Source organism: Loxodonta africana, chromosome 4 (assembly GCF_030014295.1).
Source record: "Loxodonta africana isolate mLoxAfr1 chromosome 4, mLoxAfr1.hap2, whole genome shotgun sequence".
NCBI classification, from domain to species: Eukaryota; Metazoa; Chordata; class Mammalia; order Proboscidea; family Elephantidae; genus Loxodonta; species Loxodonta africana.
The window spans coordinates 112,686,557-112,713,484 of NC_087345.1; the positions used below are offsets into that span (position 1 = coordinate 112,686,557).

At 39.8% G+C, this 26,928-nt stretch overlaps 1 protein-coding gene across 2 annotated transcripts in view; it reads right to left on the minus strand.

Annotated features, from left to right (window-relative positions):
- Window positions 1-26,928, minus strand: part of RASSF8 (Ras association domain family member 8) — a 125,622-nt gene that overhangs the window by 84,419 nt on the left and 14,275 nt on the right. Inside the window, exon 1 of one of the 2 annotated variants that reach the window (XM_023554918.2) lies at window positions 2,437-25,448. The exons of the other annotated variant lie outside the window; for it this stretch is intronic. The gene's annotated coding sequence lies outside the window, so the exon portion shown is untranslated. Of the gene's footprint in view, window positions 1-2,436; window positions 25,449-26,928 lie in introns of those variants that run through there. 2 annotated transcript variants of the gene reach the window in all.

Here is a 26,928-nt window from a genome sequence, read left to right on the forward strand (position 1 = left end):
CCAGAAAAGTAGCAGCCAGGCTCTAAACTTAAGGTAGGAGATCAGCAAGTCCCTCTCTCTCTGGAAATTCTGACCAAACCTGGATAAAATGCCCAAAAATACTGACTTTGGGGTTCCTAAAAGAAGTAATCCAACAGGACCAACTACAGAGAAGCCCACAGCCCAAGCACAAGCAACATGGTTAGAGCTTCCAATGAGCTTTCTAGAACCCTCATTCTGAAATATAAGCAGACGATTTAGGGAGAGGAAGCCCTGGTGGTGTAGTGGTTAAGTGCTATGGCTGCTAACCAAGAGTTCGGCAGTTCAAATCCGCCAGGCGCTCCTTGGAAACTCTATGGGGCAGTTCTATTCTGTCCTATAGGGTCGCTATGAGTCGGAATCGGCTCGACGGCAGTGGGTCTGGTTTGTTTTTTGGTATTTAGGGAGAAAGAAATGTCAATATAAGTATACAACTAACATATTTATGCTGGATATTGTACATATTCTTTTTTAAGTATAAACTACTTTTTAATTAAAAAATGAAAAACAACTTGTGACTCTAAGTTGTATTTTTATACTAACATAGCAACTTACCCTTGAAATTTTTCTAAATACATATTATAGACTCCTAAAGGAGCCCTGGTGACACAGTGGTTAAGTGCTCAGTTGTTAACTGAGAGGTCAGTTGTTCTAATCCATCAGCATCTTTACAGGAGAAAGATGTGGCAGTTTGCTTCTATAAAGATAACTGCCTTGGAAACCCTATGGGGCAGCTCTACTCTGTCCTATAGGGTCGCTACAAGTAGGAGCTGACTCGACAGCAATGGATTTGGTTTTTGGGTTTATGGGCTGCTTGAGTTAACCTCTTCTTAGCTCATCAGATTTGATTATCCAGCTTTATTGCTGTGCGTTAACCATCTGTTCAATAATACTGCTTCCAGACAAGAAAAAAAATCCCAAGACTGCTTTTTAAAGACCTGACAATTCTGGTTCAAAGGCTGTCTGGATGGACATTTTAGACTTTTTCCCATTTTTTCCTGATGGCCTCCGAGAACTGATTTTTAAAAGACCCCACCATAAAGAAGGGTATGTTTAAATTTTAGGGAACATTTCTTTTTTAGAATAGCAATTAATTTCAAATGACAAATAATGCTTTTTATTCTCCTTTTAAGAGCTGATAAACATTTTTACCATACATTTAAAAAGAGCAAAAAAATGATACAAAGAACATTCTACTGAAATCGAAAACTACTACAGTATGTAGCATATTCAAGTATGTTTTAAAGAATTGTGTAATTTCCTGAAGTGAGACACTTCATAATGTATGTTAATCTTGAATAAATGTCTCATTTCAGTTCAAAGAAAAGCATAAGCATAAGCAACCTCAAGCTGAAGAGAAGAGTACCTTTAGATTTAACACTATTTAAACCAGGCACTTGAGCAGATTGTACTTTGCCTATTGCTGAAACCTTATAACTTCCTGTCTTAGTGACCTAACGAAGAGAAGTCCTTAGAGAGTTTAGGGAATTACAGCATCCCATAGTTTTTGGTTCAATTTTGGTACACTCTTTCCCCTTGCTGAAAGCATATGATAGTGACTGTAATGCTGTGTTAATAATAATCACTTTGGCTACAGGACAGTCAACAGAAAGCTAAGAGGCAAGGCTGAATAGTTCACAAAATATATCATGGATTTTGGTCAGTTCATACCCTGAATGCTCACTGCCTAGTAATGGCTCTAAAAGTCAAGAGTCCACTCCTGCTAGGTACAAGGAAATGTTAGAAACACGTTAAGGGTCAGTGTGGGGAGATGGGGATAAACGACAAAGTGGTAAAAGCAAGCAGAAGGTGTGGCAGAAGAAGGGCGGGTGTGGGCAATAAGTAACTTGGAACCTTGTTGGGGTTGTTAAGAAGCCAGCGACCACTGGAAACGGTAGGTCAGATTAGAGGGGAACACAGGGAAGAAGTCAGCAGCCGTCTCATCCCTGCACAGTTGAGAAAGAAACTGGGTCAAGAGGAGCGGCCAGCAGAGGTGCTTGCAGAAGAGGCAAGCTGCCCTTGTGTGATCTGGGATCTCGAAGCTGCCTACACAGACATCACAGGTCCCAAAAGGGTACGTGGCTCCCCCAGTCTCTCTCGTCCACTGGACCCAAGAATATGAGGTCATCCACATTATAAGAAATCAAAGATCCAAAGAGAAAACTGGCCTTGTCCTCTGCGCATCCTGGAGGCAGCACAGATGACAGCAAACACCCTAACACCAAGCTCTGCAATGATGTGAATTTGGGGCAATCCTGCCCTCTCTGAGACTCAGTTTCCACATTGTCAGAGCTCTTGGGAATAAATGCGCCTGGTGTGTCTTTTAATAGCTGCCAATGGAACATCTCTGCCCCTGTGAGATGCAAGATCCTGGAAAACGAAGACCTGAGAAATATAAATCATCAAAGTCATACCTACCTCCGGGATGCTGGGGAAACCAGACTGGATACAATAATCTCACTCCTTTATGATTGAGGGTAGGCTCTGCTACAATGTTAGAAGACCATGAGAATCAATTGGTACAAGGCAGAGTTAAAAAAAAAAAAAATTCCCTTAGCATTTGCTACGTGCCAAGTCACTGTTCTAAGCACTTTATGCATCATAATTCACTTGACTCTTATAAAAATCCCCCCGAATAGGGACTTTCCTCATTTTCTGTTAAATAACTCATGTCCCAGGTCACTCAGCTGGCAAATGGCAGTCTGCATATAAACCCAACTCTGTCTAGCTGCAGTCTGTGGTCCCAACTACCTTGCAACATTGCCTCTAGCCAGTACTCTATAGCCCCACCCACTGTACCAGTGAAAGCCCTGTCCTCCCCCAAGAAAGGCCTGCCCTTATAGTGACTTCATCCAAATAATGATTTCAGCTATCCCTCCCTAAATTCCACATCTGTAAGACGGGGCTAAGACCACTTCCTTCCTAACAGAATGGAATCTTTTACGTGATAAATGCTTAGCAACACTTGGCACAATGCAGGTGGTGTCAATAATTGCTAATTTACTCCTTGACCTCAAGTAATCATTACCCAGATTACCCAAAGTGACTCCCTGTGCAGCCAAAGACAGAGCAACCACAGTACTGAGTCGCTTTCCTCCAAAAGGCACCAAACTAAATTATCCAAGTGTGTGTCCCCTCAAGCAGAGGGCTTGTCTGGACCCACCATCCAGCAATGAAAAATCCAGTTCTGGGTTGTTATTTGGTATATTACAATGACGTGCCACAGGGTCTATCGTTACTGCACTGACCAAAACAAAACACATTTCAGCAAACTACCATGTTGTTGTTAGCTGTTGTCTAGTGGGTGACCCCAAGCACAACACAGAACAAAATGCTACAGGGTCCTGCACTACTCGCATGACCTGTTGTGGATCAGACTGCTGTGATCCACAGGGTTTTCACTGGCTGATTTTTGGAAGTAGATACCCAGGCCTTTATTCCTAGTCCATCTTAGCCTGAAAGCTCCACTGATACCTGCTCAGCATCCTAACATCAGCGAACTACCATACATGGAAACTTTGTAGAACTCATGTCTGCATGATGTGGCTAAAGTGTGTTACCCTGGGCGTTAGTGGGTTTGAGCTCACGTCCCACTTCCACTAGCCCATAGACCTGGAAAGTCAAAGCTTCTTCAAGACTTAAATCCACATGATCTGCATCTGAAAAATGACAGGCTTAAGACCAGGTTGGTGGTTTGCATCTGCTCTGAACACATTCCAGTTTATTAATGTCCGTAAAATTTTGCACCCAGCAGTACAAAGGACTTTCCAAAAATGGTCTGGTAAGTACAAAAGATTACCTATGTGGAGTCTACCTTGGCCTTTTTTGTTAAATTGTATAATTTTTACTAAATGTTGGCTAAATATAAAAGAACACCCATAAAATGAATAAAACGTAAAGAATTACAATGAAACAAACATTTGTGTACCAACAACCAATTTTAGGAAAAACTGATAGAAAAAGTAAATTACTATTATCGCTGAAGCTCCTTTTCTGATCCTTCCTCACACAGCTCTTCATTCCCCTCACTCTAAATTGTGTGCACCCTTGCGATACACACACAGACACATTGTACTGCTAAAACAATATGCTGTTTAGTTTTCCCCAAATTTCTGAATTTCATATAAGTGGAGTCTTGCTATATGTAATCTTTTGCAACTTGCTTTTTCTGCTCAGTATTAAGTTCCTAATTCATTCCCACTGAAGCATGGACCAGTGGTTCATTTCATTTTCAAAGTTGTAAGACATGCAAAGGTGCAGGCTGTGGCTGGTGTTTACGGGTAGCAATTACTGTGGTTGGTCCCCATGCTCAACTGGTTGTTCATCATTTTCAGTATCATTCCAGTCGTACAGTAATCTACTGTTTGTAGAAACCACATCTTATTTATGTTTTCTACAATCCATGTTTCCCTTCCCCTCACCTCTTTTTTTTTTTGCATACAAAGTGCTACGAACACTGGTGTACATGTGCTCGGTTACAGGGTATTCTCATTTTCAACTTTAACACCAGTTTTCTTATAGCTGTGGTTCATAAAGTTTACTGGGTTGAGTAATTTTTTTTTTTAATGGAAAAGAATAAATTAGAAAAGAAAAATACCAGAGATAATTACTCTTAGTAGAATAAGGTTAGTTTCTGGAAACTTTTACTTAAATTATACACATGTATCACATATGTCTTATCACATGTATACACGCATGCCAATAAAAATGAATTTCTTACTGTGGGCCATAGTCAAAAAGTTAGAACTGTCTCCCAGTCAATTAATTTTCTCTTTGGCTATGTCTAATTTGCCACTATACCTGTTCACTGATTTTGTAATTCCAATTAGATTTCTAATCTTTCCTAGCTCTATTTAGTTTTTTTCAGACTGCCTCAGTCATTTTTATATTTGCTTACCATCTACTCACATTCTCCGTCTCACAACTATAATGAGTGAGATAACTACAGGTCTAATTCTGTACCTACTGTTTTAGTTGGTTCTATTCATGATGTCTTATTTACTTGTCTTTTGTGACTTTTGGTTATTTGAGTTCAAATTTCCTGAAACTCTGTGAACTCTTTGAGGCCGGAGTTGAAGACAGATTCTTCCAGAAAGAATTTGCACCTGCTTCTGCTACTATGCTGGAACCACTTTACAATTGTATAAGGCAGTCCCTGGGTTATGAAAGATCCGTTCCTATGTGTGTCTTAAGCTGAATTTGTAAGTAAATCAGAACAAGTGCATACCGTTCTTCTTTAGCCTTACTTTAGTGCAAGAAGGAGCCTTGATGACACAGTGGTTAAGAGCTCAACCTGCTAACCAAAAGGTTGGCAGTTCAAATCTACCAGCTGCTCCCTGGAAATCCTACGGGGCTGTTCTACTCTGTCCTATAGGGTCACTATGAGTCTGAATCTACTCAATGGCAATGATTTTTTTTTTTTAGTGCAAGAAAAGGCTCAAAGCTTTTTCAATGATTTAAAAGTTGCATGTGCACCAAGTGGAGGTGATTGTGATGAGGAATTTGTTGAACGGTTGGTTCAATCGTTTCAAAGTGAGGCCAAATTTACAAAACATTAAAGGGCAAGTATGAGTTGTCCATAAGTGGATGTTCGTACCCTGAAGGACTTAACTGTATTTGTCTTGATTTTCTTTGGACCACTCAGGTAGGTCTGAATTAGGACTGCAAACATGCATGAATGCTAGTTATTGGTCATGAAATACTAGACAGGCAATTATCCTTAGAGTTGGAGACGGGGAAGAAAAAAAAAAGGCAAAAATTGTGTTTCCAATTCAACTCTACACTATAAAGACAACATTTTGGGGTTCTAGCTTTATGTGGAGACAACTATTAAACTTTATGCCAAAGCAGGCTCTGGGCTTTGTGTCCTGTCTCCAGAGCTCCAGGAGACCAGGAAAATCAAAGCTCAAATTGGGTGTTCTGCTTACCACTCCAGGTTCTCACTCTGACTTTCAAGCCAACTGTTTGGTCTTTTTCTTTCTAAGTTCTCTTGCTACTTAAAGATATATTTTATATAACTGATTAAGCATTTTTGGTAGAAGAGTAGTTCAGAGTATACAGTCTGACATATCACCAGAAAAGTTTGCATTAGCTTTTTAAACAGCCATTATTTCCTCTTGGTTTATAGTGAAATTGTGTTCAGTTAAAACCAGTAGGTCTTTTTCATATAAGCTATGGTGAGACAGAGCCTTGGTGGTGCGACAGTTAAGAACTTGACTGCTAATCAAAAGGTCGGCAGTTCGAATCCACAAGTCACTCCTTGGAAACCCTATGGTGCAGTTCTACTCTGTCCTATAGGGTCACTATGAGTCAGAATCAGCCGGACAACAATGGGTATGGGTATTATGAGGTAAGTTTCCTCATTCCTGTACTTCTATAACTATTTTTTTTTATCTAAATGCAGAAATTCACATTTCAACCTACTAAATTTAGTCTTGTTTTAGTTCAGCCACTGTTTTGTTATTAAAATCATTCTGAAATCTTAACATGTCCTTTAATTTTACCTACACCTTGAAACTTCTTCATTCATGAACTTAACATGCCTTCTATCTCTTTATTCCAAGGTGATAAAAATGTGTGACACTATCATTCAGCATATAAAACATTACAGAAGATGATGTATGTAAAAAACTGATACATCAGAAAAGTACCACCCCAATACTACTAATTTCACACAATAGAAGATGTGTGCCTGGATATGCACTTTAAAAAAAAGAAAAGGAAAAAATCAATGTTACCTTTACCTAGGTATCCTTTAAGGATGATTATGAAGGTTTTCAGTATAGATCCTTGAAATGGGGGTTGCTATGACTCCTTCATGTGCCACAAATTGATACAGACATTAAAAGGTTACAGTTAACAAGGAGGATGGCTTTGAAAACTATGATAGAAATAATCATGTTTTAAATGGTGCTGACAAGTGAAACCCTGACAGCAACAGCAAAGATCCTTCAGGGACCTGGCTGGGAGGGTCACTCTGAGATGAAAATGGCTTTAGCCTTTGCTTCAATGATTAATTTTACAGAAGAGCAGAAAATTCACTCAGTATATCTGCCTTATCCCACCTCTAGGAGAAAGGGATCAGCAACTAAAAAATATATTAGTATCATATGGGGTGACCATATAATTTATCATCAAGGACGAAAGGTCCTATTATTAGGCCGGAACAGGAGTTAATCAGGACTGACCCAGTAAACCAGGACAGATATCACCCTAACATTTCTTTTCTCTTTGAATAAAGCAACTACCTCAGTCCCTGCTCAGATACTGCCTATAAAAGCACCCATCTATCACCTATTTTCTATCATACAACATCTATACTTACAGGATAACATGCTAACAGTGTCCCTCAATCTCCCCCAAAACACTATGTTCAATATACTCTTTTAAAGCAGATAGTTTGATTTTCTTATTCTTAAAGCTTTTTAAAGAATTCAAGTTATCTAAAATATTCACTGCATCAAAATATCTCATTCCATAATTTTTTTTTTAATTAGAATGAATTTAAATTATTTTTGCAATGAGAATATCTCACGAGTCCTTCCGATATCTAAATTCCCTGTGACGTAAAAATCAAATCAGAGCACATATGACTACTGCTCCTGCCTTGCTTGGCTCAATTTGGTCAGTAGCTGGCTGAGGCTACTGCCTCAGAACTCAGTGCTACTCCCACCCCACTCCCACCAGCTAACAGGAAAACACTGATACAGTTGGAAACCACACATACAGCTTCCGTTAAGTGTTTTGTTTGGCCAACATAGTGTTTTTTGAAATTTCACATAAAAAATACAGAAATATGGCTTTTCTTAAAAAGTCTAAAGATTTGCCAACATTTCCTAAGGACAATAATCAGCTGGAGCTGCGTGGGTACCATGCCGTTTATATACTCTTTCTAATTAGCCACAGTACACTCTTCCTCATGTCTGCTTTCTCTCCATTTGTAGGCCCATTCACTCAGACCAGCTTCTCCCACTAGGTGCTCAGTTAAGTTTCTATCGTTTTAAAATTTCTCCAAACCTGTTTTCTCACTTGTAATATGAGTACTTTTGCCTTGCAGAGTTGTGACAATTGAACAAAAATGTGCATAAAGGATCCAGCACAGGCTACACATCAACTATCCACTCAATTCCTAATTCTTACTATCATTTAGACTAACATACCCCCAAATAAAACCAACAGCCAGTGTGATAAAACAGGTTCATTTTATGAGATTTGAATAAAAATGAAGGGTATAATTTTCTTGTTGAAAAAACAGGTAAAAGAAAACCTGTATTAAATAAAAATAATGAATTCAGCTATACCATATAACCACTTGATGGAGAGAGAACACTCATGGCGTGGAGGGGAAGTGACTCAGAAGGGACAGGAAAGGTTTCTAGAACTCGTGCTTTGCTGATTTCCCTGTTCTCCTCATTTAGGCAATAATTTCATTTCTTGTAAGACGCTTTTACTGAAGGCACAGAAATTATGGAAGAAAATCTTTCCCACCCCATACAGAAAGCACGATACTATACTACATTTATCTTTTAAAACAACAAAATAGTGACTACATCTTGGGGTAGAGGTGTGTATGTGTTTCTTAAAATAGACTACGTGAGGCAGGTCTTTGGTTTTCCTTCTCTAGAGAGAAAGCTGCATACAATTACATTATGGCATAATGGCCAACCTAGACAAAAACAAGCCACAACAACAAGTTCTTATCTGTGGGTTAAGTATCTTCAACACATGGTGCATTTGCCTAAGACTGCTGGAAAGGGTCTTAAGACAATTTGATGAAAACAGAAAGAAAAGAAGTACACCTCAGGATGAAATCCAGCTTCTCATACCCGAATGTCTTAAACCACCATTCTGAATTTTGTCTCCGTGAACCTCAGTTTAAGGATCATGTTTTCAAGAGATCTTTGTCAATGCCCTTCGCCAACAATAAAAACTGGCCAGTGCCTTCCCCGTGTCCTGATTCCACCTGCTCCATGCTTCTACCACGATGAATGAGCCCCTGCACGTGTTCATCTGGCTTATCCCTACTAGATTTGTAAAAAGTCTTCAAGGACAGAGATTATCTCTGTGACCCTGCTACCCAACACAGTACAAGGAACACATAAGAACACAATGACTGTTTATTAACCAAATTGAAAGATACTTATTCTAAGAAAAAAATTAGTTTACAAATTAATTCTTCTCTAAATCATGAACAGCCATGCCCCTTTTTAATAAGCTAATCAGAGCCACTGACTGTATGACAGAAGCGCAGTTCCCTAGTTAAGAACCCAAGGTTTGGAGGCAGAGCCATAGATATAAACCCTGTTCAGCCACTTTGTTTTTGTTGTTAGCCGCCGTTGCATCAGCCCAACTCATGGCAACCCCAGGAACAAAGGAATGAAGCGCTGCTTTGTCCTGCACAATCTCCATGATCGGTTCACTGTGATCCATAAGGTTTTCACTGGCTGATTTCAGGAAGCAGATTGCCAGGCCTTGCTTCCTAGTTCATCTTAGTCTGGAAAAACCCAAAAACCAAACCCACTGTCACCAAGTTGATTCTGACCCATAGCAACCCTGCAGGACAGAGTAGAACTGCCTCATAGGGTTTCTAAGGATCGGCTGATAGATTCAAACTTCCTACCTTTTGGCTAGCAGCTGAGCTCTCTTAACCGCTACACCACCAGGGCTCCATCTTAGTCTGGAAACCCCACTAAAACTTGCTCAGCATAATGGCAACACCCAAGTCTCCCCTGACAGATGAGTGGTGACAATGCATGAGCTGCCCTGGCTGCAAACTGAACCTGGGTCTCCCCATGGAATGCCAAGATTTCTACCAAAGATCAAAAGCAAGTTCATTACATCTCCTGAGTCTTGGTAAAACGAGATATAATACTTATCTCCTAAAGTGTTAATTACCAGGAGCCCTGGTGGCGAGTGGTTAAGTGCTTGGCTGCTAACCAGGAGCTCTGTGGCTCAAACCCACCAGCTGCTCCAAAGGAGAATGATGAGGCAAAATGCTTGCATAAAGATTACAGCCTTAGAAACCACATGGGGCAGTTCCACTCTGTCTTATAGGGTTGCTGTGAGTCAGAATCCACTTGATGGCAATGGGTTTAAGGTGTTAATTAAATAAGAAGGTATATGTAATGTTCATCACATATTAAAAATTCAGCATTAGTTATTACATAAAACTGATTCTATATGCCGGATGGAGTCCCTGAGTGGTACTGCTAAAAAAAAAGGTTGGAAGTTCGAGTCCACCCTGAGGCACCTCGGAAGAAAGGCCTAGCAACTACATCTGAAAAATCAGCCATTGAAAACCCTGTGGAGCACAGTTCTACTCTAACACACATGTGGTCACTATGAGGCAGCATCGACTCAATGGCAACTGGTGCTTTTATATGCCATATGAATTAGATTCAATTTGAGTCACTGTAAAGGAAAATGACAGGTAATTTCTATCAGAAAAAGATGAATACAATCATAAAGACTATATTCACAACTTTGTCTTTTACAGATGTGTCATTTTATCGACAAATTCAACCCTAAAATAATTTCATTTTAAAACCAGCTTCACAGTTTTTTTTCACAGTTTTAGTGCAACTAAATGAAGAATGAATCAAGTACATAACACTTAATGAAATATAGTTCCATGCTCTGGGTAGAAATTCTTTAAGAAGAATATTATAAAGTCATCCCAAATGAACAATTACTTTCATATTTATAAGAGTTAAATATGAATTAAAAGAACCTTGAGCACCACATTTTACCCAATATGCTATCTACTTCATATGTAACATACGTAAGTGAACTCATAATAGAGAAATTAATAGATGAACAACTGCACTCAAACAGTCTCATGCCTCACTCACATCTTCCAACTTGCATCCCCTTCTAACAATCTCTCTCCATTACAGTGAAGATTTAGGATGATAGTTACCAATATGGTGGAACTGCCTTTGGGTTAGAATCCTAGCTTTGCCCCATCCCTACAGGGTCAAACGAGTTTGAAGAAATTATTCTCTGTGCCTCAGTTTATACGTATATAAAATGGGGGATGAAAAAGTACAAACTTTATGAGGTTGTGAGAATTAAATGAGTTAACACACATAAAGTACTTAGTACCTGGCACATCATATATTAGATATTATTATTAAAAATTTTCAATTATTATTAAAAAGCAGTTTCCAATTGCTCAAAATCCATTCACTCCTCCACTCAATGTCTACCTCATTGTTCTTGAGAAGATCATTGATGATTTGCTCATTACCAAAAATCAAGTCCTTATCCTACTTCAGTCCAGCCTCAATACTGCTTGCTGGCCGTCTCTTTGTTCTTGAGGTTCTCTTCTCCTTTGTTTCCAGGGGGCACTGTTCTCACTTTTTTCTCTCTGACTTGTCTTCCTGCTTGGCACGCTGCTAAAGCTCTATGCTCTTTGGCTCTCATTCTATCCGCTTTCAAGACAAGCTTATCTGCTAATTGGTCTTCGATTACCACCACATGTGTCCAGTCCCGCTCAAGACTGATCATGTGGAATGAATGAATGAAAGAAGGATTGGGCTGCATTGGTATTTCCAGCCCAATTTCCCCTCTGAGCTTCAAGTCTTTACTTTCAACTGCTTCTAGTTTATCTCCATCCAGAACTGAGCATATGACCTGTCTCCCTTTTCTCTACCCGCAAATATGCTGTGGTTAAACAACATGAGATACTATTACTTCTTTCTTTCTCCAAACCATCCTCTCCTCTCTAGTTCCGTAAGAAAGTCTCTTCATTTAGGTTCTCATGCTCTCACTTTTATTATTGTGCACACCGCCATCTGGTTTTTCTGCTTCCAGTATCTCAAAGATTGGAGGCAGGGAGAGAGGGGCCTCACAAACAATGCCAACAAAATGATCCGTCTACACTGATTTGATCTCATTACGCCACTGTTTAAAGTTTTTCGTTAACATGCATGTTCATATTCGAATATGAATAATCTATAACAGGTATTTAATGAGTGCCTCCCACATTTGGCACTTTTTTTTTTTTTTGAGCACATTTCCTAAGGAATCCCTGGTGACACAGTGGTTAAGCACTTGGCTGTTAATCGAAAGGTAAGTGGTTTGAACCCACCAGTGGCTCTGTGGGAGAAAACACCTGGCTATCTGCTCCAATAAAGATTACAGCCTAGGAAACCTGATGGGCAATTGCACTCTGTCCTACGGCGCCACTATGATTTGGAATCGACTTGAGGGCACCCCAACAACAGCGGCACATTTCCTAGGTCCCTAAATAGCACAAATGGTTTGCACTTTACTATTAACCTAAAGGTTGGTGACTCGGACTCACCCAGTGGCACTAGAGAAGAAAGGCCTGGGGGTCAGCTTCCATAAAGATTACAGCCAAGAAAAGCCCAGGGAGCAGTTCTAGTCTGTAGCACATGGGGCATCATGAATCAGAACTGACTTGACACCAAGTTTTTCTTTTTTTTTTTAAGCACACCTCCTAAGGCTCCCCCTGCATTTTGGTATAGAATTCCAGAAAGCTTAAATATGGTTAAAACTGAGGGGCAAAACAAGGTGTAAACTAAAAATAACTGAGTAACTAAAGTCTATCAAAGAACTATCTGGACTCATGAAAGTTGTGTATTAATTTGAAGCCTTCAAGGTAGAGAATAATGGAAAATTCAATATACTTTCATTTTTCAGGAGGGCTATAGACAACAGCTACATAAACTACATATAGGTTAAACTTAAATTAAAATTTAGAAATAGAAAGTCTGCCTAGTAACTGTGAGGTAGTTAAATACATATATACATACATGCATCTATTTACATATATATATATATACACACATACACACACATAAATAGATGCATGTATGTGTATATATATATACAGATACACACACACACACACACACACACACACACACACAGATATAACCGCCTCCATCAATGGATCCATTAAGTTTATATATTCCAGCCTTTCTTAAAAATCAGGTACTTTAACTACCAAACTGAATCCACAGTGTGCTTGATTGTGTAAATATTCGCACATAGTACTCACCAGGCTGCATATAGCTTGTTTAAAGTGTTTATACGCATGGTGTGTATGTATATATGGGAGAGAGAGGAGTGTCCAAACCTTAGCATTATCTCAGTAATAGAAATCTGTAAATATTTAATCCTATTTTTTATTTAGAATCAGCAAACCATACCTGAAAATGACTCTGTCTTTGGGCTTTATGAGGTTGCTACATATGCAAATAGGCACTAAACCTCTTGCCACCGAGTCGATTCCAAGTCATAGTGACCCTATGGGACACAGAATTGCCCCATAGGGTTTCCAAGGAGCAGCTGGTGGATTCGAACTGCCAATCTTTCGGTTAGCAGCCGTAGCTCTTAACCACTGTGGTACCTAAGCAGATACAATACACACATGCCCGGCATACGCTGCACTAGCATGGGATATACAATTCATCACAAATACATTTTCCACGTTTCACCCAGACCGTTCTATAATCAAATGAATGCACCAACACGCATACTTCCCTATTTCATTAAAGAGAATACACAAGTAACAATGTAACACTTCCAGGTATCTTAACAGCCTAAACGATGTGTTTCAACACGGGTAATTTACTTTTTGAGCAATTTCGGCATAAACAGCCTGTGATAAAAAAAACCAAACCCAGTGCCTTCGAATCCATTCCGACTCATGGCGACCCTATAGGACAGAGTAGAACTGCCCCACAGAGATTCCAAGGAGTGCCTGGCAGATTCGAACTGCCGACCCTTTGGTTAGCGGCCGTAGCACTTCATCACTACGCCACCAGGGTTTCCCAGCCTGTGATATTTTGTGTTTTTTTTTGGGTTAAGCCATAATGCTGATGGTATCAGGGGTGTACCATGGAGGATGGAATCTGGTGGCTCTACTCACGAAGCCCACACTCGAGAGGTGGTTACTGTAAATGCTTTGAGGACAGTTTGCTCATTAGCCTACTGGATGAATTCTCTTCAGTGAAATCAGCAGCCTGCTAATTAGCATGCTAAATGTTAGAAACGGGATCATTTTGGTGAAATTAAAGTATTCAAGATAAGAGGACCTGCTAAAATGTTTTAGAGACACTTTCACCCTCGAATGAACAGAGTAAGGATGTAGCGAGGCCCGAAGTCCGCATCTCAGATGGCAACAAGAAAACTAGGAGTGTTTGCTCTGCAAGGCTGTTATGTCTGCTTTGAGTAAACTTTTCTTCAAGGGTGTTGTCAGAGCACCTAAAACAGAGACCTGCACCTTCACTGGGCTTACAGACCAAGTTGTATCAACCATTTTGTGCTATGTTCTAGTGAATGTTTGTCTAAAAATTATCTGTATTTGCAATATGCTTTAGTCTGAAACTTGCTTTCAGTATTACCTGGTAGTGAGGTTGTGAGAGGGCCAGCGACCCCCACCTACTTCAAGCTTCTTTGGTGCAGACCATTATCTACCTATGTCCTCTTCCCCAAAATGACACCCAGAAGTCAGGCATGGCCAAACCGGCTTTGGCAGTTCACAATATTAAAGCTTCTTTTCTGCTTTTAAAATACAGGTAGGACGACTGTGGAAGAGTAGTCTGGAGACCTGTTATATTAGGCAATGCACAATCTTTCTGTGACTTAACTTTGCATGGAGAATACAAGTGATAATGGGTGTTTAGCCTACCATTCCACAGGTTTGCTTTGACAAACAACTTAAAAGATGTGAAGAATCATCTGAAAACTGTAAGGCACTATAACCATGTGCAATGTTATTCTAACCTTTTTGATTATACTGTGACTACACCATGAAATATAATACTTCTGGGCTGGTTATTGTTCTGCCTTTCTCCTGGATGTTAATTTTATCTATGTGCCTGCTTTTGCAAGGCCTTCATTTTGTTGCTTTTGTGCCCTTTCCCCTACACACACACACACACACACACACACACACACACACACACACACACACACACCGTCTAAAATCTAAGACACTCTGGACTGGAAACAAGATAAGCAATACATAAAATTAATATTATTATTAATACAATTATATGAAGAACATATATAATTAACATAATATTAAGTAAAACCCAAAGCCACTGACATCAAGTCGATTCCAACTCATAGCGACGCCACAGGACAGAATAGAACTGCCCCATAGAGTTTCCAAGAAATGTCTGGTGGATTCGAACTGCTGATCTTTTGGTTTTTAGCAGCCATAGCTCTTAACCACTATGCCACCAGGGTTTCCATAAAAGGGCAAAGGATATGAAGAGGTACTTCACCAAAGAAGACATTCAGGTGGCTAACAGATACATGAGAAAATGCTCAAGATTATTAGCCATTAACCCGCAGCTGTTGAGTTGATTCTGACTCATAGTAACCCTAAAAGAAACCCTGGTGGAGTAGTGGTTAAGTGCTACAGCTGATATCCAAAAGGTGGCAGTTCGAATCTACCAGGTACTCCTCGGAAACTCTATGAGACAGTCCTACTCTGTCCTATAGGGTTGCTGTGAGTAATATTAAGTAAGAATCAATATAGATTCCTGGAGGTTTTGAGATTGCCACTGAGGGTGCTCTTGTTAAAACAGGTGATGTTGGCCAGTCTGACTTACAGACGTAGAGGGGTGTTATATCTAGGTCTAGTCCCAGCCACTTAAACCCCAGGGAGCTTAAAAATAACTTGATTTGACCTTAGGATTGAACAAAGTGTTTCAGATCAGCTTTATACAACAGAAGCCTCTGCATATTTAACTAGAGTCTATTTGTTTTTTAGGGTGCTAGAAGGGCTCTATCTTCATTTCCACAACAGGCCTGAAACTTATTTTCATTAATAATATACCATCAAATTGCATTCACTCAGCACCAAAAATCGAGTAGGTCTATTTGTTTTGTTCTGTGCCTTTGTTATCAGATGCAGGGAAACACCTTTATCTCACACACTCTCAGAGACAGTGGGGCCAGGCGAAGGAGTTTAAGTCTGATCCTACCGACAACAGGGAACCACTAAAGATTTTGAATAGCAGAGGGTCACAAGTTCTAGCCACCCACTTTACCACTAACTGGGTTGGTTTGGTTTTTATGCAACCTTTCCCTTCTATTCTTCAGCAACTGGTCTTCTGAAAGAGAATTCAGTTCAACAACCTCCCAAGCCTCTCCCAGTGTTGACACTACTACGTCTCTATAGAAATTCCACAGGCTAGTATTTGATGTCAAACCAAAAAACCCAAACCCATTGCTGTCGACTCAATTAGGACTCACAACAACCCTATAGGACAAGGTAGAATGGCCCAATAGGGTTTCCAAGGCTGTGATCTCCACGGAAGCAGACTGCCACATATTTTTCCCATGGAGCAGTGAGTGGGTTCAAACCACCAACCTTTAGGTTAGCAGCCGAGAGCTTTAACCACTGTGCTACCAGGGCCCCTCCTTATTTGATGTCAGTGCTTCTTAATTATTAAAAATGAATTTTTTTGTTCTTACTATAGGTGCCTCACAGCCTAGGTGTTCTCAATCACAATTCTTAAAAGCCCGCTTTGTTAAACTTTTGGCACAAAGAATATATTTTTAAAGCATCATTCTCAACTTTGTCTTACAAAGATTTTAGGTTGTGCACTTAGTTGTCAAGTCAAACTGCCTATAAATGATTCACTGTATTAGTCCGCACTTAGTTAGGCTGTTGATAGATGGAAAAAAATTTTCTTGCTCAACATGTGAGGTCAAGAATAAAAACTCCAATGATCTGGGTGATTTTTTTCAGAAAAAAAACAAAATGATGAGAGAAATCAAAGAGTCTTACTAAGAAGTTAGGCTGTTTCTCAAATAGAGGAAAAATAAATAACAAGATGGTTACAGGCAAGCTCCCATATAAGCCAATTAGTCTCTGTGTAATAGTCACAGATGTGACCCATAATCTTAGCCATTTCAAAATACTAAAGTCACAACCAAACAGGGATGAATCCATGCAGACATTCACTGACGCCATAACAACACAGCTGGCATACCTTTGTAGATAGTAAGTCAGAGTCACTCAAGTGGCAGGCCATGGTGTAATGATGCAATGGATGGAGCCTTGGACCAAGTAGGGTCATAAAAGTGCTGACTCTAATATCATCTTGAATGCTCACTGCTGAAGGATCTTAGGGAATTAGGCTTTCTGAGCTGGTCTCCCTAACTATAAATTGTCTGAACTGATTATTTCCAATGACTTGGGAATCAAATTAGATAACAGACACAAAAGGGGCTGAAAAAATTGAACAGTCTTTTGCAAAAGTATAATGTGAGGAAAACCAACACTGAGAGATTAAGCTGCTGACTGGGAAAACAGCCTAAGATTCCAGAGCAAAATCACAACCTTCTTACTAATCTGTGCAAAACCGGGAAAACCCAGACACACGGTGTCAGGATTAGGTGTATTATCCTGGGCTTGTTCTGAACACAGCAGATGGGAGAGAGGCTGGAGACAGTGGCAACCTGGGTTGGGGAGAGGGGACCAGAAGACTTATGTATAATTTTCTTGGAATAAAGTTCAAATTCCTCAGTACAGCAAGGATACAAGACCCTCTATACCTTTCCCAACATTTTCAGTCCCATTTCTCTCTACTCCTGCAGTACACTTTACACTGAGTAACTCCAGGCACTATGTTACCACCCCAAAGGAACTCTGATGCCCATTCCTTGGGCCAGCCTCTGCCATGGTCCCTTAACTGTGGTGGCCCCCTCTGAACTTTCCCTTTCACCTCTCCTTCACTTTTATACCACTTTCGACCAGTCGTATTTCTTGTCCTTCAGTCCTTCTTCAGAACGTACTGTCTTCTAAATAGCTTTTCCTGCTTCTACAGTTATAAATCCTAGTCCTTCTTCTTTCCTATTGTACTTACTTTTACTTCCACAACAGCACTTTTTCAAATTCAGTTTATGCTTTGCTAAGTAGACCGTAAGCTTCTTAAATGGATGTAACATACATTCCAAAAATGTTTGTGAACATAAACAAGGTTTCCTCATAAACTGTACTGAAAGTGCTTAGTGGTATTCTAAGCCCAAGTTAACTGTAAAGCAAACCAGATATTTCCTAATGAAAAATCTGATAGGTAGAAACCTCAGTTCAGGACAAAGACAGAAAAAAAAACAAAACTGTTTCTCATCGGCGGCAGCGGTAGTTCAGTGGTAGAATTCTCTTCTTCTGTGAGGGAGATCTGGGTTTGAATTCTGGCCAATTCACCTCTTGTGTAGCCACCACCCATCTGTCAGTGGAGGTTTGCATGCATGTTGCTAGGAGGCTTAGCTTCTAGACTAAGACAGATTAGGAAGAAAGACCTGGAAATATACTCCCCCCCAAAAAATTTGCCAATGAAAATCTTATGGAACACAATGGTCCAATCTCACTGTGCGTGGGGTCACCATAAGTTAGAGGCTGACTCAAGAGCAGCTAACGACAATATAAGCAAACTTGCTATCACCAAAAGGCTAAACAAACTTTAGGACAATGTGGTATCTTTTCCCCTAGGGAGGAAAAAGGAATTATTCCTAACCTCAGTTCCTGACACTCCCCCACACCACCCCGCACGCTTAACTTTAGCGATATCAAGATGATTTGTAGTTTTCCGACAGACACATTCTTGCTTACACCCTTGAACCTGTTTGTTCTATTTGTATGGAATGTCCTCCCAGAAAATGTCTTTTCATCTTCAAGCCTTAGCTGAAGTGTGAATTTTCCTCTTAAGCTTTCCTTGATTTCCTCAGGTAGAATTAGAAATATCTTTCCAGAAGCATACACTTTCAAGCCCACCCAAGGAACCCACAGCTCCATTTTATTCATCATCATACTCCTAAAAGTATTTGTTTGAATATCTACAAAATACCTTAAGATTTTTTTTTTTGTCTTTGCATATCCAGCTCATAGGCACTCAATAGATACTGTATGAATGAATCAATGATGACTAAAGATACTGACCGATCTACCAACATCATTTATCCACAAATAGCTAACCTGCCTATACTGAGTTGAGGATGAGTGTTCACCCATCACCATATTTAAAAGAGGCAGATAAGCTCTGAGCACAACCTCAATAGTTTTCATGGCACTAAGTATTATTCCCATAGAAACAAAGCTCCCATCCATGAATAACAGCCCTGGTGGCATTGTGGTTAAGAGACTGGCTGCTAACCAAAAGGTAGGCAGTTCGAATCCATCAGCCGCTCCCAGGAAACCCTACAGGGCAGGTCTACTCTGTCCTATAAGGTCGCTATGAGTCAGAATTGACTCGATGGCAATGAGTACTATTAGTACCCATCAAAACGGCTCTACATTGGCCCATCAAACCCTATTCTAGATGAAGAACCTAAAATAGTTAAAACTGTTAGTGCTTTTAGAAGTCTCATAGAGCTAGAAAAAACAATACTAGTAAAAATTCCCTTTCTTTCATAGACTCTTGTGGGCAAAACGAAAATCTCAGCCCTGGCTTTTAGTGAAAATACCTTTGAAAAGAGATATTCCGAGCTCCAAATCACTGTGAACTTCTATAACACTTGCCTTCTAAAGCAGAAGCTTCCTTAAACACAGCGTTTGCTCTCTTTGTAGATTAGCCGTGGCATTTCCATTCTGTCAGATGGGCTTTCTTCCTCCTTCCCTTTTCTTTTTTGTACGATCAGGAAAAATCAGTTTAATAGTAACCCAAATAAAACATGATAAATAGCTCTTGCGGGGAAAAAGTCACTTGCTACATTCACCATTACGCTCCAACCTCAGCTGGGCTCTCAACACTGCTGTGCCCTCCGGTCATTCTCCCTGGACTCCCTAGCTCACCCAGCACTTAAAGAGGCTACATGCCCCAAAGCTCCCCTGCCTTGTTCAAACACCAACTTCAAGGCCATCTACTTTCACTCTCAAACAGAAAACCTTCATCCTTCACTTCTTAGAGAAATTATGGCCATTGGACATGAATTCCCTCCCTTGATTCCATCCTTCCTGACTCTAATTTTTAAGTAAAGGACCTCACAATCTGGCAGACTGTCTCATAGACTCATTACTGCAAGCTAATTCTCATGACCAGTTCACAAGAAAGACATCATCACACCCAGTTGACCAACAGATGAGCAAACTGAGGATCAAAGGGATTAAAGGATGTGTCCACAGTCCCACGACTACTAAATGACAAAACAGAATCTGGTTCTCTTGACGCTGAATTCACATTTCACTGCACCACGTCTGTTTCAATGGAGCCCCAATTTATTTTCCCAATTCTCCTCAGCATGCACCATGGTCTAGTCAAATTGGCCAAATGAACCTACCCAAAGCATTTTAACAAATAACCTTGCCTCTGCATCTTTAAAAAAAATGAATGCTATCTTTTTCTGACTATAAACTATATAACCATTATAGAAAATTTTGGAAAACATAGAAAGATGAAAGAGGAAGATTAAAAGCCACACCCCAAAAATAAGAATAAACAATTTAAAACCAAACAGAACATGGATGATTCACACAAACAACAACACTGAGTGTGAGAAACCAGACACAAAAGAGTACATGCTGTATGATTCCATTTATATAAAGAAAGCAATCAGTCAAAACTATGGAATGCTATTAGAAGTCAGGAGCATGAGGGATATACTCATTGCATGAAAATTCAATGAAATCCATCGTTGTGAGTGTGTGTGTGTCCTGAGGTCAAAAGCAGGATTAAGAGTTTGGTGTTTTTCTTCCTGGTGTCTTTTTTTTTTTTCATTTGGTATGCCTATTTGAAAAAATAAAACTATTATGATCACATTGAATATATAATTTTATATTCTGACATTTTACCTAACAAAAATGTATAATAAGCATTTACCCAAATTATTGTAAATTGTTCATAAATACTTCTAATGGCTGTATAAGAGTTCATTTGGCCGCTGTAGTATAATTTAATTAACCAGTGCCCTGCTGTCAACCATTTGTTGTTACTAGCCATTGAGTCAACTCCAACACAAAGTGACCCTATGTGTGCAGAGTAGAACTGCTCTAAAGGGTTTTCAAGGCTGTGACCTTTTAGAAGCAGATTGTCAGGCCTGTCTTCCAAAGGTCCTCTGGATGGGTTTGAATCATAAATCTTTTAGACAGTAGTTGAGTGCTTAACTGTTTATTCCACCCAGTGACTCCTTTCAACCACTTAGGTGTTTCCAAACTATTCAAAAAAAATTTTTTAATTTATATTGTGGTTAGAAAAGGGAGGGATACTGTTGAATTCATTCTATGAATCCAGCATAACCTTGATACCAAAACCAGGCAAAGACACTACGAAAAAAGAAAATTACAGACCAATATTTCTCGTGAATATAGATGCAAATGTTCTCAACAAAATTCTAGCCAAAAGAATTCAGTATCGTATCAAAAAAATAATACACCACAACCAAGTAGGGCATCTATACAAAACCAACAGCGAACATCATTCTTAATGGAGACAGGTTGAAAACATTCCCCTTGAAAATAGGAACAAGACAAGGACTCTCTTTATCACCACTCCTATTTAACATTGTGCTGGAAGTCCTAGCTAGAGCAATAAGGCAAGAAAAAGAAATAAAGGGCATCCAAATTGGTAAGGAAGAAGTTAAACTGTCCCTATTTGCGGATGGTATGATACTATACATAGAAAATCCAAAGGACTGCACAAGAAAACTACTGGAACTAATAGATTCAGCAGAATAGCAGGATACAAGATAAACATACAAAAATCAGTTGGATTCCTGTATACCAATAAAGAGAGCGATGAAAAGGATAGTAGGAAAACCATACCATTTATAATAGTTCCTAAAAAAAAAAAATACTTAGGAGTAAATCTAACCAGGGATGTAAAAGACCTATACAAAGAAAACTACAAAACACTACTGCAAGAAACCAAAAGAGATCTACATAAACAGACAACATACCATGCTCAGAGATAGGCAGACTCAACATTGTGAAAATAACAATCCTACCTAAATTAATTTACAAATGCAATGCAATCCCAATCCTAATACCAACAACATTCTTTAAAGAGATGGAAAAATTAGTATTTAACTTTATACGGAAAGGGAAGGGGCCCTGGGTAAGTAAAGCACGACTAAAGAAGAATAATAAAGTAGGAGGACACACACTACCTGACCTCAGAACCTACTATATAGCTACAGTAGTCAAAATAGCCTGGTACTGGTACAACAACAGACACATTGACTAATAAAACAGAATTGAGAATCTAGATATAAATCCATCCACCTGTAGTTACCTGATCTTCCACAAGGGCCCAAAGTTCATCAAATGGGGAAAAGACAGTCTTTTTAATAAACAGTGCTGGCAAAACTGGATGTCCATCTGCAAAAAATGAAACAGGACCCATACCTCACACCATATACAAAAACTAATTCAAAATGAATCAAAGACCTAAATATGAAAGCAAAAACTATAAATATCATAGAAGGAAAAAATAGGATCAACTCTAGAGGCCCTAATACACATCATTAATAGGATATAAACCATAACTAACAACACACAAACTCTAGGAGATAAGCTAGATAACTGAAATCTTCTTTAAAAATTAAACACCTATGCTTATCAAAAGACTTCAGCAAAAGAGTAAAAAGAGAACCTACAGACTGGGGAAAAATTTTTGGCTATTACAAATTCGACAAAGGTCTAATGTCTAAAACCTAAAAGAAAATCCAACACCTCTACAACAAAAAGACAAATAATCCAATTAAAAAATGGGCAAATGAAATGAAAAGACTTCACCACAGAAGACATGCAAGCAGCTAACAGACACATGAGGAAATGCTAGGGATCACTAGCCATTAGAGAAATGCAAATCAAAACCACAGTGAGATACCATCTCACCCCAGCATTACTGGCTCGAATAAAAAAAAAAACATAAAGTAACAAATGTTGGAGAGGCTGCAGGGAGACTGGAACTCTTATGTACTGCTGGTGGGAATGCAAAATGGTACAACCACTTTGTAAACCATACAGTGCTTCTTTAGAAAGCTAGAAATAGAAATACCATATAATACCACTCGTAGGAATATATCCTAGAGAAATAAGAGTTGTCACAGGAATAGACATATGCACACCCACATTCACTGCAGCATTGTTCACAACAGCAAAAAGATGGAAACAACCTAGATGCCCATCAACAGATGAATGGATAAACAAACTGTGGTACATACACACAATGGAGTATTACGGGATAAAGAATAACGATGAATCTGTGTAGCATCTCATTAACAGGGATGCATCCGGAGGGCATTATGCTGAGTGAGATAAGTCAATTACAAAAGGACAAATATTGTATGAGACCACTACTATAAAAACTCATGAAAAGGTTTACCACAAAAAGAAACAATCTGATGGTTATGAGGGAGGGGAAGGGTGGGGATGGAAAAACACTAAATAGGCAATAGATAAGTGGTAACTTTGGTCAAGGGTAAGACAGTATGCAACACTGGGGAAGTCACGACAACTTGTACGAGGCAAGGTCATGGAAACTCCATAGACACATTCAAACTCCCTGAGGGACTGAATTACTGGGCTGAGGTCTGTGGGGACTACAGTCTTGGGGACCATCTAGCTCAACAGTATAACACAGTTTATAAAGAAAATTTTCTACATTTTACTTTGGTGAGTAGCATCTGGGGTCTCAAAAGCTTGTGAGCAGCCATCTAAGATACTCCAGTTGTCTCATCCCTTCAGGAGCAAGGGAGAATGAAGAAAACTAAAGATACAAGAAAGGACTAATGGACCACAACTACCACATCCTCCACCATACTGAGTTCAGCACAACTACATGGTACCCAGCTACCACCACTGACTGCTCTGACAGGGATCATAATAGAGGGTCCTGGACAGAGCTGGAGAAAAATGTTGAATGAAATTCTAACTCACAAAAAAATACCAGACTTACTGGCCTGACAACACTGGAGAAACCTCTAGAGTATGGCCCCTGGATACACTTTTAGCTCAGTAATGAAGTCACTCCTGAGGTTCACCCTTCAGCCAAAGATTAGACAGGCCCATAAAACAAAATGAGACTAAACAAGCACACCACCCCAGGGGCAAGGACTAGAAGGCAGGAGGGAACAGGAAAGCTGGCAACAGGGAACCCAAGGTCAAGAAGTGAGAGTGTTGACATGTCGTGGGGTTAGTAACCAATGTCTTTAAACAATATGTGTACTAACTGTTTAATGAGAAGCTAGTTTGTTCTGTAAATCTTCATCTACAGTATAATTAAAAAATTTTTCTATTGTGAAATATATGCAACAAAAATATTTCAACTAAAAATAATAGGGATGACTCACACAAACAACAACATTGAGTGTGAGAAGCCAGACACAAAACAGTGAATGCATTCAACAACTAGCTATGCCAGGCCCCAAAGAGAATCAAACAAGCTCCTGCTTTCTAAGAGCTTATGACTCTAAGTAACTAAACATGTAAATAACTAACCTTAGGTCCTGAGTCTAGCAGGGAACACAACAAATCTGGAGACAACTCCACCCCTTCACTTTCAAATCACAACTGCACAGATGGAAACAAAGACGGGACCTGGAGGCAGACTCTGAAAACTCTGCCTGGGTGGGCACAATCATGTTGGTTAGTCTGTGGATAAACTTGTTTGCTGTGTTAAAAATTTGTTTTGAAGTGTTTTACAAATATTATTTATCGCATCACTTCTCATAATGCAAAGACACAGTACATGTTTAAAGTGCTAACAAAAAGAGGCAAATAACAATGATGGAAAGACAAGTAGAGCCAATAAAAATAGCTGAGTGATGAAAAATATTACATTTGCATATGGAATGAAAATCGAGAAGAATGCTGAAGGGCAAAGGATGAATCAGACTGAGGGTAAAAAGGGCTAACCTATGTAAACAGTAATAATCAGCCAGAACAGAGAAGAATGAGCTTCAGAAGTTTTTCCATTCTCAATATGTAACAAGACAGTCAGTACCAAAGGTGGGAACTTGGCCCGAAGTTAGTTTAGGAAGTTAGAAAACTGTTCTACAACAGAAAGGCTGAGTGCAGCCAGGGCTGGGCCTACCGAGGCTCTTGAAATTCAAGAGGTGAGGGATGAATTTGGGCACTAAGACCTGTTGAAAGGCCATTAGTATCCCAAAGACAACTAGCCACCTGCCTCAAGATATTTTTTGTGTAGACAAAGCTGCTCCACTTTAGTAAAAGATGACCCATGGAACACCCAGAAGCAAGGGCCTATCTTGTTTTATAAAGCTTCAAAGAACCAACTTAGGTTCCTAGAACTGCACTGACAGACTGCAAGCTTGAAACCTTAGTCACTTTGAACTCAGGAACACAGGAACTTAAGAAGGACCTCTTGGAAGCTCACTTGTTTGAAGTAGAGAGCTTCCAAAATTACAATGCAAAGAAGGAAAAGAGATATGCATACCTAAGGTAGAGAGATCAGCTCCTGAGGGAGTGAGCCTCTCCTTTAAAAGGGCTTGAGGGCCATAAAGTATTTTGGCAAGTAAATGTAAGGTTTAACCATTTTTTAGGGTGATCAAACAACACGTTCAGATATTTCAGCATCAAGGCATGAAATGGCTTACTAATTTAGTCCTGCTATATTCTTTATATAGCCTAGTGCATGAGGAGGGGATGAGAGTGAGAAACAGAGAAAAAGCAGAGTGAGAAGGGAAAGGAGCGAGGGCAGGAGGACAAGCAGGCAGGGAGGCTGGCCAACCAGATGGCCAGGCAGCCCAGGCCAGGAGGGTGGAGCCAGATTTCAAAACTCCTGGGCCATGAAAAAAAAAAAAAAAAAAACAGAACCTAAATTCAACTCTGCAGACAGTGACAGGGTTGAGCTTTCAGCAGATCAGAGACACACTGAGAGTTGTATATCCAGTAGTTCATCTCTAAAGGACAGGTCTCAGGCAGGGAGACCAGTAAAGTGGCAACAGTCTACATGAAAGGTGATAAATTAGAGTAGTGAATTACAGGGAGATGGAGAAAACGTCCTCAGGTGTTCGGGAGGTAAAATCAGAAGGATTAGATGAATTGGTCAAAGGGATGTGGCAGAGCGAAGGCAAGATTGGGAATAAGGTGGATGATGGTGCCATAAAGCCAGATGGAAAATAAAGGAAGAGGCTAGGAGACATGTTCATCATGAGAAACCGACACACGCTCAGTAGAGAGGAGTCTGGAACTCACAGTACAGAGCACTACAGAAACACAGATTTGGATGTCCATCACCACACAGGCTGGAATGAAAACAATGAAAGTGGGCGAGGCCACTCACAACCTGAGTCCTTGCATTCTTGGGATACGGACCCCTTTGTGAACATGATGAAAATTTTGTACCCTCTCTCACACATACAAAAAAAGTTTAAGCAGATAACATTTTGGAAAAAATATCAGGAAATTTACATGCCCCCCTGCTGCCCACACAGGGACCAAAGGTTAAGACATGCTGCGCTTGGAGGTCACAGAGTGGGAAGAAGGCCTACAGCAGCATTTCTCAACCAGGATAATACTGCCAAACTGCAAGCAATAAGTCTTCACCACACAGGATGCTGAGTGCTGCTGGTCTAGCCATTGCCCACAAAATACTAGAAATGCCCATATCTCAGTCACTGTGATAACAAAAACTCTCCACCTATTTCTAAATGTTACCACTCTGTTTGAGAACTTCTGGTCGAGAGGGAGAAGAGAGGTATGCTGAGGAACAGACAGCCAAGTTAGAAAGGTCAGGGACGGGAGGCAAAGCAGATCTAGTCCTCTAGACAACAGGTCAGCCTCGCCTCGAAAATACACCCAGATGTGACCCTTCTCCCCACCTTCACCACTAGCACCTACCCAAGCCACAATTAACCCTTGTGTAGATTCATCTTTTGCTTCTATCCTTACTTCCTCCCTAAAAGCTACTTTCCACATGGCAGCAGAGTGAGCCTTTTCAACTTCACTAATGTTATTTA